The sequence below is a fragment of the Mandrillus leucophaeus genome, unplaced genomic scaffold (genome assembly GCF_000951045.1).
Source record: "Mandrillus leucophaeus isolate KB7577 unplaced genomic scaffold, Mleu.le_1.0 Scaffold159, whole genome shotgun sequence".
Taxonomy (NCBI): domain Eukaryota; kingdom Metazoa; phylum Chordata; class Mammalia; order Primates; family Cercopithecidae; genus Mandrillus; species Mandrillus leucophaeus.
In genome coordinates, this window is record NW_012101576.1 from 207,218 (window position 1) to 223,196 (window position 15,979).

The 15,979-nt window shown below is 40.9% G+C and overlaps 1 long non-coding RNA gene across 1 annotated transcript; it reads right to left on the minus strand.

Moving 5' to 3' along the window:
- Positions 1 to 3,763: 3,763 nt before the first annotated feature.
- LOC105536388 lies at positions 3,764 to 11,057 on the minus strand. The gene is made up of 3 exons (XR_001005577.1): positions 10,986 to 11,057; positions 5,760 to 5,796; positions 3,764 to 3,989 (listed from the first exon to the last, which is right to left on the minus strand). It is a non-coding gene; the product is annotated as an uncharacterized LOC105536388 (long non-coding RNA).
- Between the last annotated feature and the right edge of the window lie 4,922 nt (positions 11,058 to 15,979).

Genomic DNA, 15,979 nt, shown 5'->3' on the forward strand with positions numbered 1-15,979 from the left:
GTAAAATGGGGAGGACAGTACCTACCTCAGAGAAGAGGATTAAATGACAGGAGGATGGAGGCTCATGAAAACACCTGGCACAGAGCAAACCTCAGTAAACTGTGAGTTCCCTGTAAGGCTGTCATGTTGTTTACGATGATGTGTTGGCCAAGGATCCTGGCCTCTGGAAACCTTCATTAGCAATATTAGCATAGTAGGAGGGTTTGGAGATCAGTCCACGAATTTACCACCCAAAGATATTAACTGGTTTCTGGTCACACCACTAATGACAGTTTAGACACAGTTGAAACAGTGATAAATGGGCCTAGTTGGCCCAAGTTGATGGATTCAAAAATAAATATTTAAACTACAGCTTTTCTCTGACAGCAGAGGCATCAGACAGCAGAGACGCCATAAGGGAAGGGTTAGAGAGTCAAGGGCCATAGAAAACTCTTCCTGACACTTGCCTCAGGCTCAGAGGGCAACTGAGATGTCCATCTGGTTAACCAAGGAGGGCTTCCAGGAAGAGGTTCTGGGACTTCAAAGAGCCTCCAACTAGGCTCGGTTGTTCTACCGTGTTCATCATCATCTCAACAGTCAACTCTCTTTAAGTATAAAAGGGTACAAGATGGGCTCTGAGCCTGCAGGTGTGTGAGTGGAGTCATCTCCCCAGAAGTTTCACGATAGCATGCCTGGTCCCTTTAAGGCATCGAAACTCAGAACATTCTATCAGCTGCCTCGGCCTCCCCGTGGCGCGCTTACGTCACCCTTCGGGGAAGCGGCTGACGTCAGCCCGTTCTTGGCGAGTGGGGCGGGGCCGGTGAGTCACCCGGACCGCGCCCCTTGCTCCCCGCCCCCGTCCGGCCGCGCGCACGTGAGCGCGCGCCGGGCGAGTTGCTAATTTTAGCTCCAGCGGCTTCCCTGGGGTCCCGTGAGGTGAAGGCGGATAGAGGGGACTAGGCGGGCAAGGAGCGCGGCTTTCCTCGTCCCTTCCTGCTCCGCCGTGGGTCTTCCTCGAGGACCGGGTCCAGCCCGAGGGGTGGGGGCCCACGGGCGACTCGAGGTGCTGGAACGCGGGCGCTTACCGAGGCGAGAACCGAGGGGTCTCCTCGCGTGGAAACCCCTCCCCTCCCTCGGCCCTGGACACAGTCGGCGCTCAATAAATGAATCGAAGTGTCTTCCTGGACAGCGACCCTGGGCTTTCGGAAGAAAGCCAGAGGGGCAGGGTTCTGGAAGGTTCCCTGGCGGCTGGGGTGCGGTGCGGGCTGAAATCCGCCCGGGAGCGGGGCGCGGCCCTCGGGGACCAACTGTGGGGGGCACCGCCGCGGGAGTGGGGCAAGGGCGGGCCTGGACCCTTGGGGCCACCGCGTCAGTTGGTGGGGCCATGGGAGGGACCATGCCCGCCCGCTGTGAAGGGCGGTGGCCCTTCTAGGGTCAGGCCAAGCTCAGAGGCCTGAAGGTCACCGGGTGAGGAGCCAGCGTGGTGCCGCAGAAGCCAAGCGCCCCGTCCCGAGTCCTGCGCGAACCAGGATGACCTTCCAGGAAGCAGATGAGAGCTGCATATTCAAGAAGCAGTGCTAGACACCTTGGGAAATCGACACTCTACTGTCCTCGAGTGGGGGTGGGGGTCCTGGAAAGAAGCTCTGTCAGCGTAAAGTGAACTGCAGTTTTGACTTTGCAGAGGGATCCGCCGTGTCACAGTGACCCGCATTCCTGTCATTGGTGTGGTGTGTTTCACAGTCACTGCCTCCCTAGGCAGACTAATGTAAAACGGCGTTCTTCGTAGAGCCTTTGACCTCCTCATAAGATTATGTTGGAAATTACATGATAGTAAACATAATGATAAACGGGGAATGTTAAATGTTAGTATGGGAACATTTTCTAATGGTTGCATCCTTAAAATTTTCTATTTCAAGTTTTTGAAGGCTATAACCTTAAAAAAAGCTGACCGTAGGAAAATGGTGGAAAGAGTTGTGGAATAAAGGTGGCTTTATTTATGACATGAATAAATGACAGAAATTGGTATGTGTCATTTTCCTTTGTTTTCCAAAAATATCACATTGGCCTTTGTAAATTGGAAGTTTTTCAGGTGTCAGTGTGGAACCTGCAAGATTTTTAGGGCTTTATATCCATCTTAAAACTGGTTTTAAAGGATTGGCAGTTACAATCTAATACTGGTATTTGTAACAAATACGTCCAGAGGTAGGCATACTGGTTTTTTTATATTGTTATATAGCAACAAAGGTCTCTTTGTCCTAATTTTTAGGACAAAGTTGCAACCACATTTTCCTCAATGTAATGCTTATAGGAGGAGGGTCTTAAATTGATTTGAAAGCAGGTTGTATTAGGGTTTTCCAGAGAAACAGTACCAATAGGATATACAGGCATGCCTTATTTTATTGTGTCTCACTTTATTGCACTTTGCAGATAATGTGTTATTTACAAATGGGTACCGTTGGTACCGTTTTTTCCAGCAGCATGTGCTCACTTTATGTCTCTGTCGGCATGTTTTTAGCAAGAAAATATATTTAAATGAAGGTATGTACTTTTTAAAGACATAATGCTATTGCACACTTAAGACTACAGTGTAGTATAAACAACATATATGTACTGAGAAACCAAAATATTTGTGTGGATCCCTTTATTGTGATATTTAGTTTACTGCAGTAGTCTTGAACCAAACCTGCAATATCTCTGAGGCATGCCTGTGTGTATTTATATGATTTATTATAAGGAATTGACTTAAGCAATGATGGAGGCTGGCAAGTCCCAAGATCTGCAAGGTCAGTAAGCAAGCTTGAGACCTAGGAGAGCTGACGGTGTAGTTCTAGTCCAACTCCAAAGGCAGGAAAAAGCCCGTGTCACAGTTAAAAAGTAGGAAAAATTCTCTCACTCTGGGGAGGGCCAACCTTTTCATTCTATTCAGGCCTTTAAATGGTTGGATAAAGCCCACCTACGTTATAGAAGGCACTCTGCTTTATTCTATCAATTGAAATGTTAATCTCATCCCAAAACACCCTTACGAAGATACCCCAGAATAATGTTTGACCAAAATATCTGGGCACCCCATAATCCAGTCAAGTTTGACACAGAATTAACCGTCACACTGATCTGTCTGATTTCCAAAGATCTTGGCTGTAAAATTGTGACTTTGGTCTCTAAGGCAATTATGAGGGTGAGTTTTTCGTAAATAGTTTCTTGGATGTATTTGCTTCTATTGAAACCTTAAGAGGACCCATCATTTAATTACCTCTTCCTATGTTCTTGAGAGTCTTTATTTTTAAAATCTAGTTCAGTTGAATGTAATAATTTCTTTCACCTTTTTTAGAAGCTGAGCTACAATTATGTTTTAGGAAGCTGGTTGATCCATCAAGTAATCTATCAAGTAATGTTGATCTATCAAGCAAGTTAATCTATCAAGTAATGAAGCTAGCTGGTATTAAATAATTCTTTGTTTTTAACTATTAAATATAGGGCTTTCGGTATATAATATAAGCAGCATTATGGTAATATTCTGGAAGTTTAAATCATTGCAATGATGAACAGCATTACAGTGTTATTTTGTGTTTGAGATATTTTTAAAGATAGCATTGCTTCAGCAACATTGTAGTCATAATAAATATTTTGCAGTCTAAATCCTTATTTTTAAAAATCTCATAACTTTTTATATCCTATTTAAAAGTATTTATATTGATATATTGGATTGGATTATTAGCTTTATAAATAAATACAATCATTGGACCTCTGTCAGTCCTGAAAACAAAACTTGTTTTGCACCTAAATTGTATATTTTATTTTATTTTATTTTTAGCTGAGTAGTTAAGATTTCAGGCCTTTTTAAAAAGTCATGTCTAGTCAGGTATAATTTACATGCAGTAAAATTCACCCTTTTAGGTTTAAAGTTCTGGAATTTTGACAAACATAGTCATGTAATCATTACCACAATCAAAACAAAACATTTCCATCACCCCAGGAAGTTCACTTGTGCTTCCTTGCAGTCAATCCCATTCCTGAAAATAAAATTTTAAATAAAATTAATAAATAAAACTTTCTAAAAAACATATCTGGTTCATGCCACTCTCTGTCACCATCATAAATTGACTTATTTGTTCTCAATATGGAATTCACAAGTCATAGCATCACATCAGTTGAATAATTCTTTATAGTCTTGCTGATCTAGTCAAAGTGAGATCATTCAATGCTCAATGGATGGCTGCATAGAAACGTTTAAGACTTGAGAGGATACAGCACACCGGGGGGACTCTCATGATGACTATTACAAAGGATTTGGTATTTAGGATAATACCAAAAAACTGCAGCGTGTTCCTTAACAGGAGCTCCAAGGGACCAAATTGATTCAAATCAAACAAGTCAAAGCTTAGGTAAGTAATATCGACAGTTTAACAGTATTTGAATCCAGTTGGCCATAATCCTTATTCAAAGTGTGATGGTGGCCGGGCGCGGTGGCTCACGCCTGTAATCCCAGCACTTTGGGAGGCCGAGGTGGGCGCATCACGAGGTCAGAAGATCCAGACCATCCTGGCGAACACGGTGAAACCCCGTCTGTACTAAAAATACAAAAAATTAGCCCGGCGTGGTGGTGGGCACCTGTAGTCCCAGTTACTCCGGAGGCTGAGGCAGGAGAATGGCGTGAACTGGGGAGGCGGAGCTTGCAGTGAGCCGAGATCGCGCCACTGCACTCCAGCCTGGGGGACAGAGCGAGACTCCGTCTCAAAAAAATAAAAAAAATTAAAAAAAAACAAAGTGTGATGGAAATTAAGGACCACAGCTTGCTATAGAACGATCTGATTTAAATAAGTATCCAGTTTTGTCATTAATTTAATAACACAAGCCATAGTAACCTGGAGACCCACTAGAAGAACATAAAGATTAGAAACCTGCAACCTCTGCCTCCCGGGTTTAAGCCAAGCTTGCCATCCACCACTCAGGATTCCTGCAAACCAACTGTTAGCTGCTGCCCTGGACACAGCATTTTTTCCTTTCCCTTAAGAAATTTCCTTCATGTATTTGATGGTAGTGTCTGAAGACACAGCAGTTTCAGTCAGCTTTGTTTTTAGTTAAGCGTCCTCTACTAACAAAATTAGGGGAGAGATAGGCACAATATTCAGTTTTGTCAATGCTATATACAAGCCTCCAAGCTGAGCAAAAAGGAGCTCTAAAGCCACATGATGTTCCAGTAAATATTTTTTCTTAAAACATATATGCTGGTCGGGTGCAGTGGCTCACACCTGTAATCCCAGCACTTTGGGAGGCTAAAGCGGATGAATCACAAGGTCAGGACTTCAAGACCAGCCTGGCCAAGATGGTGAAACCCCGTCTCTACTAGAAATACAAAAATTAGCCAGGCGTGATGGCACGCACCTGTAATCCCAGCTACTGGGGAGGCTGAGGCAGAGAACTGCTTAAACCTTGGAGGCAGAGGTTGCAGTGAGCCAAGATGGCACCACTGTACTGCAGCCTGGGTGACTCCATCTCAGAAAAAGAAAAAAAACAAAAAACAAAAAACATATATGCGTGCTATCATCCACCTTTCAAAGGATGACTTCTGCCCATTTGAACCTCTGGGAGTTCTGGTTAACCACAAAGTCCAGGATTTTTCCCCAATTTATGGATTAGTTTCAAATTCCATATGACTGATGTGCTACTACTGCCAAGAGTGGGCCCTCAGGAACCCCACTGGACTCATTCCTCAGTGGAAACTAGCTTATCTTCATAAGCCTAACAGTTGCTCTGGTTTTTTGCTAGAGCATAAGCCTTACCTAAAGCCATCCATAGATTACGGTTCCATGGATTTTCCTGTAAGGAAAAGGAAGTAGTTAGGACATAAGGAAACAGGGGAGAAAGGAAAAAGATAGACCACAGTAAACAATTGCCAGCTGAGAATAACAAGACTTCAAATGTTCATGGTTAAAGATCTGATGAGAGTTCATTATGATGATAACACAATTGAGAAGAAAATTTGGTTATTTCTGTTGCATGCAACGTTTTAAGATAGTAACCAGAATTATGACTGATAATGTTATTCCAGACTATCAAATTTCTATGAATTTCATACAATTTCTGAAACATATTAATAACACGTTCACACAAATATAATCCAAAGAAGGTTAGCATTACTTATTATTTGGTAATGCTTCCCATATAATTTAATATACCAAGTAAGCCCAATTAGCTCAATATTTCTCTTTTCATAAGGAGAAAATCAACTTACAAAGGGCAGAATAATGGGAGAAAAAGCATACAAACTTATTAGCATGCATAGGGGGGCTATCACAGAGTGATTATGCCACCACGCAACGGGGCACAGATGCTTGTATATACACTTCTTCTTAGGAGAAAGGGAGGTAGGGGAAGTGTGGATGATTTTAGGGTAGCAGTAAATGAATTCTGGGGAATTCAATAGGCATGGAGAACATACAATGGCCTGAGACAAAGTCTGTTGGGCCCGCAGAGCAGACAATGGTTTGTGACAAAACTCTGTCCAGATTTGTTGACAAACTTCAGTTTTTCTTCCTGTGATATGAGTTCGGTTACTGAAAACTCAGGGAAGGGACCACAGGTAATTGTTTTCTTCTTTGGTGGGTCCAGACTTTAGGCCAGTCAGGGAACTTCAGAGAACAGATTCGCCCTGTGCTCTGGGAGAGCGAGTGCAGAGAGGGTTGGGGGCATGTCAGAGAGACCCTGAGAGGCTTCATCTGAAGTTCAGCATGTTAAAGTGCCATACTTTAGGATGTTGGTTTCTGAACCCCAGCACCATTGAAGGAGTTCAGGAAATGCCATCCCGAAATATGTATATTGGTATATATATGTATTTTTTTGGTATATTGATTACTTTGAGCTAAAGGCACTTGAAAAACTGCAAAACAGAGAGTTTCTCTGAGTTTCCCTCCATCTGCCTAAAGACACATCCTACAAGATGAAGTCAGTTGTCACCAAATCTCTGAAGATTAACTCTTATCACAGAAGAGGAGGCCAGAAGTCCACCACACCCAGACCCTGTCACAAACCATCATCTCTTCATCTAAGGACTCATTCCTCTTTCCCCAAAACCATTGACTCTGAAGATCTTTCTTTTCTTTACCTGCTGGTCGTTTTACCTATTCCAGTAGTGGAGTTGAGTCAAGGGACCCTTGCCCTTTTCTTTTCTTTTCTTTTCTTTTCTTTCTTTCTGTCTTTCTACAGTTTTGCTCTTGTCACCCAGGCTGGAGTGCAATGGCGCAATTTCGACTCACTGCAACCTGCGCCACCCAGGTTCAAGGGATTCTCCTGCCTCAGCCTCCCACATAGCTGGGATTACAGGCGCCTGCCCTCATGCCTGGCTATTTTTTGTATTTTTAGTAGAGACAGGATTTTACCTTGTTGGCCAGGCTGGTCTTGAACTCCTGAACTCAAGCAATCCACCCACCTCTGCCTCCCAAAGTACTGAGATTATAGGCATGAGCCACCAGGGCCTGGCCCTTCTTGATTGGCCTGCCTGATGATTGCCCTATGTGATTATTAGCTGGGCTGCTCATTGTAATCTCCGTCTTTGGCTTTTATAGTAAAATTTCTCCACACTGTGGCAAACAGAGCAGACTGAGTTTGGGGCTCCCTCTCTGCCAACCTTGGTTTGGCAGTGACTGTCTTCCTCTACCTAAGGTCACCCTACCCACACAACTATAGCTTGCTCTGGCTTCTGAGAAGAGCTCTTTCTCCTGGCCTTTTCAGACCTGGGGGTGGAAAGACTTCTTGCTCTAAGGACTCCCTGGCTGTTCCACCATGTATAGTCGGTTTTCCTTAGCCCTAGCCTCACCTTTGTAAACCGTCACTTAATTGAATCATTTAAATCACACTTGAGGAGTTTGCTCTTGTAAGCAGGGCCTAAAGCACTCCTTTCCCATCCATGTCTATCATTCCACAGGAAAAGTTTCATTAGGGACCATGGAGCAATAAAAAGCACTTTTATGTTTGGTTTGGTTTGGTTTGATTTTAAAACTATTAGGTTGGTGCAAAAGTAATTGCGAAAGTAATTTTGCCATTGAGAGTAATGGCAAAAACCGCAATTACTTTTGCACCTACCCAATAATAAATGTCTAAATTCACTAGTTGGAAAGCTAAAAGTAGTGCTCGCTTTGGCAGCACGTATAGTAAAATTGGAACAATACAGAGAAGGATGAGCAAATTCGAGAAAACTAAAAGTAAAAAGTGTAAAATGTAGCAACTGTGAAAATAGAGAATACTTCAAGTCTTTACTGTGGTCAAATAAGTGGGGAAGAGAGAAGGGAGGCAAAGCAAATATGAAGGGGAAAGTGACACTTCCATAAAGGTAAAGAGAGAGGAAAGGGGATAACAATAACCCCAAGACAGAAGCACCCAGGCTTTGGAGTGTTAATTAAATGATTTAACTGTACCTTGCGCTCATCACTCTGAAATGCTAGTTCTTTATCTGCTTTTTACCCTCAAAATCTTCAGGAATTACCTTTAAATAGAATACCACAGCTGCCCCTGGTAGAGGAGAGAAGAACTGTCTTTTAGAATGCAGATGCAGGTGACTGAAACTGGCCTGTGGGCTCAAGGGGAATAATCACTCTCTGATTTTTCTTTTGGGTAAATACAGGTTTTCATATATTGGATTTTCTCAGAGTGAGAAAAGAAAGAGTGACAATGAAGAAAAATGAAACAAGATGGAGAAATTGAGCAAGAGAATTGTTTATTGAACCAATGATGAATGAATGAGTAAATTGTGAGGGCAAAACGCCAAAAAATAGTAACATCATCCTACAACCTACAATATATGCCATTTTGTCATATGTCACTCATAATAAAAAGAGAAAAGGGACAGGTGTAGTGGCTCACACCTGTAATCCCAGCATTTTGGGAGGCTGAGCTGAGAGACTCTCTTAAGGCTAGGAGTTCAAGGCCAGCCTGGGCAAAATAGCGAGACCCTGTTTCTTAAAAAAAAAAAAAAAAAAAGGCTGCGAGAGATGGCTCATGCCTGTAATCCCAGCACTTTGGGAGGCCGAGACGGGTGGATCACGAGGTCAGGAGATGGAGACCACGGTGAAACCCCGTCTCTACTACAAAAATACAAAAATTTAGCCAGGCGAGGTGGCGGGCGCCTGTAGTCCCAGCTACTCGGGAGGCTGAGGCAGGAGAATGGCGTGAACCCGGGAGGCGGAGCTTGCAGTGCGCGAAGATTGCGCCACTGCACTCCAGCCTGGGGAACAGAGCGAGACTCCGTCTCAAAAAAAAAAAAAAAAAGAATATAATTTTCATTTGTTTGAACCTTATATTTTCAGCATCCAGAATCTCTCAAATTCTGTGCTATGCAAAAAATACCACCTAATAGAGCAATTAGTTAACTTGTATGTAAATCTATAGCCATAGGATATTAATAGCAAAAAAAAAAAAAACGGACTCATTGCCTTCCACAGTTCCATCAATATTTAAAAGTATATACTAATGCTTCAATTTAACTGGCTAAAGACTCTTGTATATATTTATATCATCTAATTATGGGGAGAACCAATATTACTCCTTGTTTGACTGACTTAGTTTCTCAGTGTTAAATTCATTTTGTGGATGGAATAGAAACAAAATATTCTAAAACGTTTTAGAAACTAGAAATTTGAAGAATTGCTAAGTACAATGTTTAAAAAGGTTTTGCTTTCTAAAATCAACTGTCCAGTTAGCTGTACTTTTAGCATATGACACCAAATCTGCTTGTTGCCTGACTTACTTATATCTTCCTCTAGACTGTGAGCATCCTGAATGGGAAATTATGTCTTTTCATATTTGAATACTTAGTGCTTAAGAAGCAGAAAGCACTCAGTAAATTCTTGTTGAGTGAATTTGACTAGCAAATCACTACAAAAGGTGAATTATAATCAGCAGTATTTTGAAATGAATCAAATAAGACTCTCTACTCTTATCCTTTCTCCTACACTCTCTATTTTATACCCAATAGGCATGGTCTGTTTCTGTCTATATGGTGTGTGTGTGTGTGTGTGTGTGTGTGTGAGATGTGAATGTTTCAATGCCACCCTTACAGTCTTGGATCAGAAAGATTTAAGGAACAGCCATGATTTTCCCACTTCTAAAATAAGTGTTTTCACATAATTTAGATGTCCGTTAAACACTTTTCTCACGTAAAGATATGTGATTCTGATTCCTTTGTGTTAGATGTGTAATTTCATACAATTAGAAGAGAGAAAAGATGAACATAAAGTCGTTGTTTTAAAGAGAGTGTTGCCATGGGATGGAGTAAACATCAGATGACTGGAAACAAATGCTGTATGCGGGGAAGTTCAGCAGTACAACCCAGGCACTGACTGGGGAGATCTGGATTCTAGTCCCATGCTCCTCTGACTTGCTGTGAGAGCTAGACTAGCCTCTGGGTGCGTGTTTGTTTCTTCATCCGTAAAATGAAGATGCTTCATGACCTTTAAGATTTCTTCCACTTCTATAGTTCTATGCTTTGAATGACTTTTAAATAACAGACCACTTCAATTGCCAAAATTTAGGCCTTAAGTCTTTTTTTTTTTTTCTCTGCTCTATTGTGCCTTCAGTAAATCATTATGATGCAAACGTGAGTTTTTCAGAATTTCCATTTTTCAGATGGGAGTCTGAGCCGCCTGACTTTGAGTCATGTGATAGATTGCCTAACCTCATCTAAGGCAGTTAGCTCCCTTGGAGGAGGAAAACAAGCTAGACTCCTCAGGACAAAAGAGCTTATTCTACATCACTGCAATGCTGCTCAATCTGTTATTCACTAATTTTTTTAGATCAAATTGAGTCATTTCACTTTTCAGATTTTCCTCCTGCCTGTCTTATATTCAAACAAACCAATGTTTTTTTTGGAACAAATGCAGTGTAAAAATCACTGTTCACGCTTTCTGGTATTCCAAACTCCTTCCATAATTCCTTTTATTCTCCTCAAGTGGCTCCCAACTTTTGTTCCCTTTCCAATATTAGAGCATTCTCCTGGATTCTTGATGTTTACCCACCTCTTTTCTATCCTGAACACTGGATCTCCACTCCTTCCATCAGCATTTTAAAGGCTTTGAGGTACAGACACCCCTAGGTAAAACACAAGGACACCAAACATTGCAAAATGACAAAGATACTTGTAAAACTTTCTTCTCTAAATGAAAATTTAAAACTTGTCTCCTCTGAGCAGCATATACTACCTGATTTATAACCATCATCTAACACCATTACATACCATACTTTAATTTTTAAGATAAATAATAAATACAAGTCAGAATTACATTAGAAACAAAAAGGATTAAAAGAGTACCAAATTGAAAACGAAGATTTGGTTTTGGTACAGGCTCTGCCACTTGAACCAAGCAATCTGTAAGAGCCATCCCCTCAGAAAGTCTGTGATTCTGTGACTTTCTATATCTGTGTCTACGCATGAATGATAGAATCCTCCAGAATCACGATACATATCCAGGTGACTCTTCTGTTAAAGAAAGGGAGGAAGGAAACTAATATTTTTGAGAGCAGAATGCACCCCATATCTGGTGTTGATCATGATACAGAATTATCTCATTTAGGTGTTTGTTTTGTCTTGTTTTTTGAGACGTCCCCCAGCTTGGAGTGCAGTGGCACGATCTTGGCTCACTGCAACCCCTGCCTCCTGGGTTCAAGCAATTCTCCTGCCTCAGCCTCCCGTGTAGCTGGAATTACAGGTACATGCCACCATGCCCAGCTAATTTTTGTATGTTTGGTCGAGATGAGGTTTCACCGTGTTGGTCAGGCTGGTCTTGAACTCCTGACCTCAAGTGATCTGCCCTCCTCGGTCTCCCAAAGTGCTGAGATTACAGGCATGAGCCTCTGCACCTGGCCTCATTAGTTTTTTTTTTTAAAGAACTTTAGCAGATAAGCCTGTTCCCTGTGTGATGACATACAAATATCTTCAAGATGAATTGTTTTTAAAAATGGTAAGATACATATGAGCATTCATGACATAATCTCATTAATGAAAAAAAAATTAGGCCTCGCATATGCCTAGGAAATTCTGGAAAGCTACACAAGAAAATATTAATAGTAGTTAGCTCTGATAAATATTATTGGGGGTTAGGAATAAAAAGAAGATTTTTACTTTTTCATTTTATATTCTTTTGCACTTTTTAGAAAAACCCAGGGCAGGCACTAACCTTGTTCTTATATCTGCTTTAGGAGAAAGGAAACAAGAGGAGGCTTTGAAGATCTAAGAAAATCAGTAGTCGTAGTGTAACTTATTTTATTGTTTTCTTCATCTGTGATGAGAATGATATTAAAGTATAAGAAAATACATTTGCCTAACTGTAGATAAACTCATAAAGTTTTCTTTTACAGGAATAAGTGGGGAGATACTAGGTTGTCTTTGCGCTGTCTTTGGAATGTAATGTTCAATTTTTTGGTTAATGTAGCTCAGAGATAAATGAAAGTGGATGAAATAAAGACTTGTGTGTAGGATGTGATGCAATTACAATCATACTTCGCTTAATGACAGGGTTATGTTCTGAGAAATGCATCATTAGGCAACTTTGTCATGAAGTATCCTAGAGTGTATTTACAAAAACCTAGATGGTATAGCTTACTACACACCTAGGCTATATGGTATAGCTTATTGCTTCTAGTCTACAAACCTGCATGGCATGTTACTGTATGTCTTCCGAAAAGGAGTTTAGATAACCTCTAAACAAGGTATTTGATTCACATATAATCACAATTGTGAAGGGACATTACAACAGAATTTTACCATTCTCTAGAAAATAGCTGATATGCACATATGTAGGGAACTTGGAAGTATTAGTTGCCAAGATCTAACTAGGGCATGGCTGGAGTTACTGATGGTCTTCCTCACCACTGATAACTTTCTTTTAGTAATGAGAATTTTCCAAGTTTTTACAAGAAAGAGGGAAAATGTGTTACACTGAGAACTGTAGTGTATGAAAAGTTTAGCAGTAGGTTATCTAATCCTTTCCACTCATTATACTAGGAAGAAAACAGACTCAGAGATAACTCAGAGATAAGATAGATAACTTGCTAGAGATCACACAGCTGATTACCAGGAAAATCAGTACTTGGTCTAGGTCTCTGGCCCTGAACCCAGTATTTGTTTCCATGTGCTCTGCTGCCATGGCCACTTTATTGAACCATTTAGAACCTGAATTTCTGATAAGGACCTAAAACACACTGAGTAGAGGAACATCCTTACTTCCAAACCAAACAAAACCTAACAAAATATCCAATATTGTGACAATGATCATTTCTGAGTTCTATTATTCTGTGTTCTGAAATAGTACAAATAGTCCAGAATTCAACTAGAATGCCATCAGTGGAAGCCACCAATTTTTCTCTCTCTTTCTCTCTCTCCCTTCCTCTGCATCTCAGCAAGATAATATTCCAACCCCTCCATCCGTCTTCCTTCTGTCATTGTTTATTCTTTCTTTATAAAAACAAAAAACCTGTAAGCACTTTATAATCCTTCTCAGTAAAATATTCTAATACACTACAGCACTTAAATCAGAAACTTCTTTTTGAAGTTTAACCTAGAGCACTCCAAAGGAAACCCCTTTCGGATAAGTATATACGTATCAAAAGAACACAGGAAAACTAGAAAACTTCCAGTGAACAGAAAAGGGATGTCAACCATAGAAGGTAACTTCACTTGGCTTCGTGCAGACTATATAAGGAACTGAAACATAAAGGAAAAGGCACAAAAACTGGAACTTAGGTCAAATCCACCAAGAAGAGAAATGAAGCAGGGCAGAACAGAAGGCTCCGTGTGAGAGAAGCAGAAATCCCAAAATAGGAAATGAAAGTCAAATGACAAAAGATAAAGGGAAATTAAACATTCTTTACATAAGGAACTAGAGGAAGAAAAAGGAAAATATTGCCTTATTAGGTGTTGGAGGAGGACATACATACTCACCAGCCTGGTCAACACAGAGAGATTCAGAGGGAGTCACACTGCTCTATGGGAACAGGTGGGCTGCCTGTCTCCCAAGAGGACTTTGAGCCTGCCATTTGTTACTCTTGCGGAATTATTTCAAAAAGCCCCAGTTTCCTGAACTTTAAGTTGAAGGTAGTAATTTTGCCTTCCTACAAAGTTATTCTAAAGGGCCAATCATACAACATTTAAAAAGCACTTATCAAAATGCTTGGCACATAATAAATGCAGGGTAAATAAAAACTGTTATTAATAGCATTACAAATTCATTAATCCAAATTTTTAATTTTTCCTTATGTTATTATTTATTTATTTTTGCTTTTTTTTTTTTTTGAGACAGGGCCTCTCTGTGTCACACAGGCTGGAGTGCAGTAGCATGATCATGGCTCACTGCAACCTCCAACTCCCAGGCTCAAGTGATCCTCCTACCTCAGCCTTCCAGATAGCTGGGACTACAGATGCATGCCACTATGCCAGGGTAATTTTTGTATTTTTTGTAGAGGCAGGGTTTCACTATGTTTCTTATGCTGGTCTCAAACTTATGATCTCAAACCTCAGCCTCACAGGTGTAAGCCACCGGACCCAGTCTTCCTCATGCTATTATTTATTATAGACATGGTATTGTAGCTATAAGACCTATAAAGACACAAGTAACTGCCTTCCCAGTATATAAGGCCATTGTTTCTAATAATCTGTTTTAATCAACAACCTGATGATGAACTATTAGTGACAAATTTTACTATCTCAAATTCATAAACAGGGAACAGACGTGGCTTAAGCCATTTCTCAGTGAGATACAGCAAAGCAGTGGCTTAGCTGAATGCAAGACCTGCACCTCAGAGTCCTGTACTGTGGCCAGGAAGTCCTGCTAAGACAAAAATAGCCACTTTGTTATTTTACATTCTTATTTATCATCTGTATCATGTAAGCAGTGACTTAGACTGATTTAATTATAGAAAATCTACATTTGCCCTATGGCATTAAATATTTTTTGAAAAGAATGTCTAAAGTACCACTTATGTTTGCAAACTAAGGGCAGCAAAAGTTGAAAGGACAGAAGCATGCAATTTTAAAAATTTGTTCATATTATCACAAAACAAATCACTCACAAGTTGATACACTCATTAGAAAAACTTCCTTCTATATTTATCATTCTAAAAAACTGTATGTTTTATTTGGCCTTATTTTCTGCCCATCTGTAATACCAACGTAAATACTAGTGATATTAATATTAATAGTTGGTCAGGCACAGTGGCTGACACCTGTAATCCCAGCACTTTGGGAGGCCGAGGCAGGCAGTTCACCTGAGGTCAAGAGTTTAAGACAAGCCTGACCAACATGGCGAAACCCTGTCTCTACTAAAAATACAAAAATTAGCCAGGCGTGGTGGTGCATGTCTGTAATATCAGCTACTTGGGAGGCTGAGGCAGGAGAATCACTTGAACCCAGGAGGCGGAGGTTGCAGTGAGCAGAGCTTGCACCACTACACTCCAGTCTGGCAACAGAGTGAGACCCCGTCTCAAAAAAAATAATAATAATAATAAAATAAATAAATAAATAATAGTCATTATTTATTCCTGCTTCCCTGGCATGCCCCTTCTCTCCCTTTCGGTCTCCAGCTTTCAGTTGTAAGATACCACATCAGAAAAGGGTGTAAATTGGTAAAGAGACTACAGAGTAAGCATTTACCCACCCCATATACTACAGTAGGGACCAGTAAGACCAGAAAACTAGAGACTGAAGCCATTCAGATAGGGGTTTCCAGATTCAGAGTGCTGGGCTCTGTAAAATTTCAAAATATTGGGGGAAGATTGGCGTAGAGATAATTAGAAAAACTTTCTTCCATATTTTACCCTTAAATTTTGCCACACAAGGATATTTAAACCAACAATTGCTACCATACACTGACAACATTCTTTATTAAAAGCCAGAGTGTGTCAACTTTAAGAAAAACCTGGTAGGGGCCGGGCGCGGTGGCTCAAGCCTGTAATCCCAGCACTTTGGGAGGCCGAGACGGGCAGATCACGAGGTCAGGAGATCGAGACCATCCTGGCT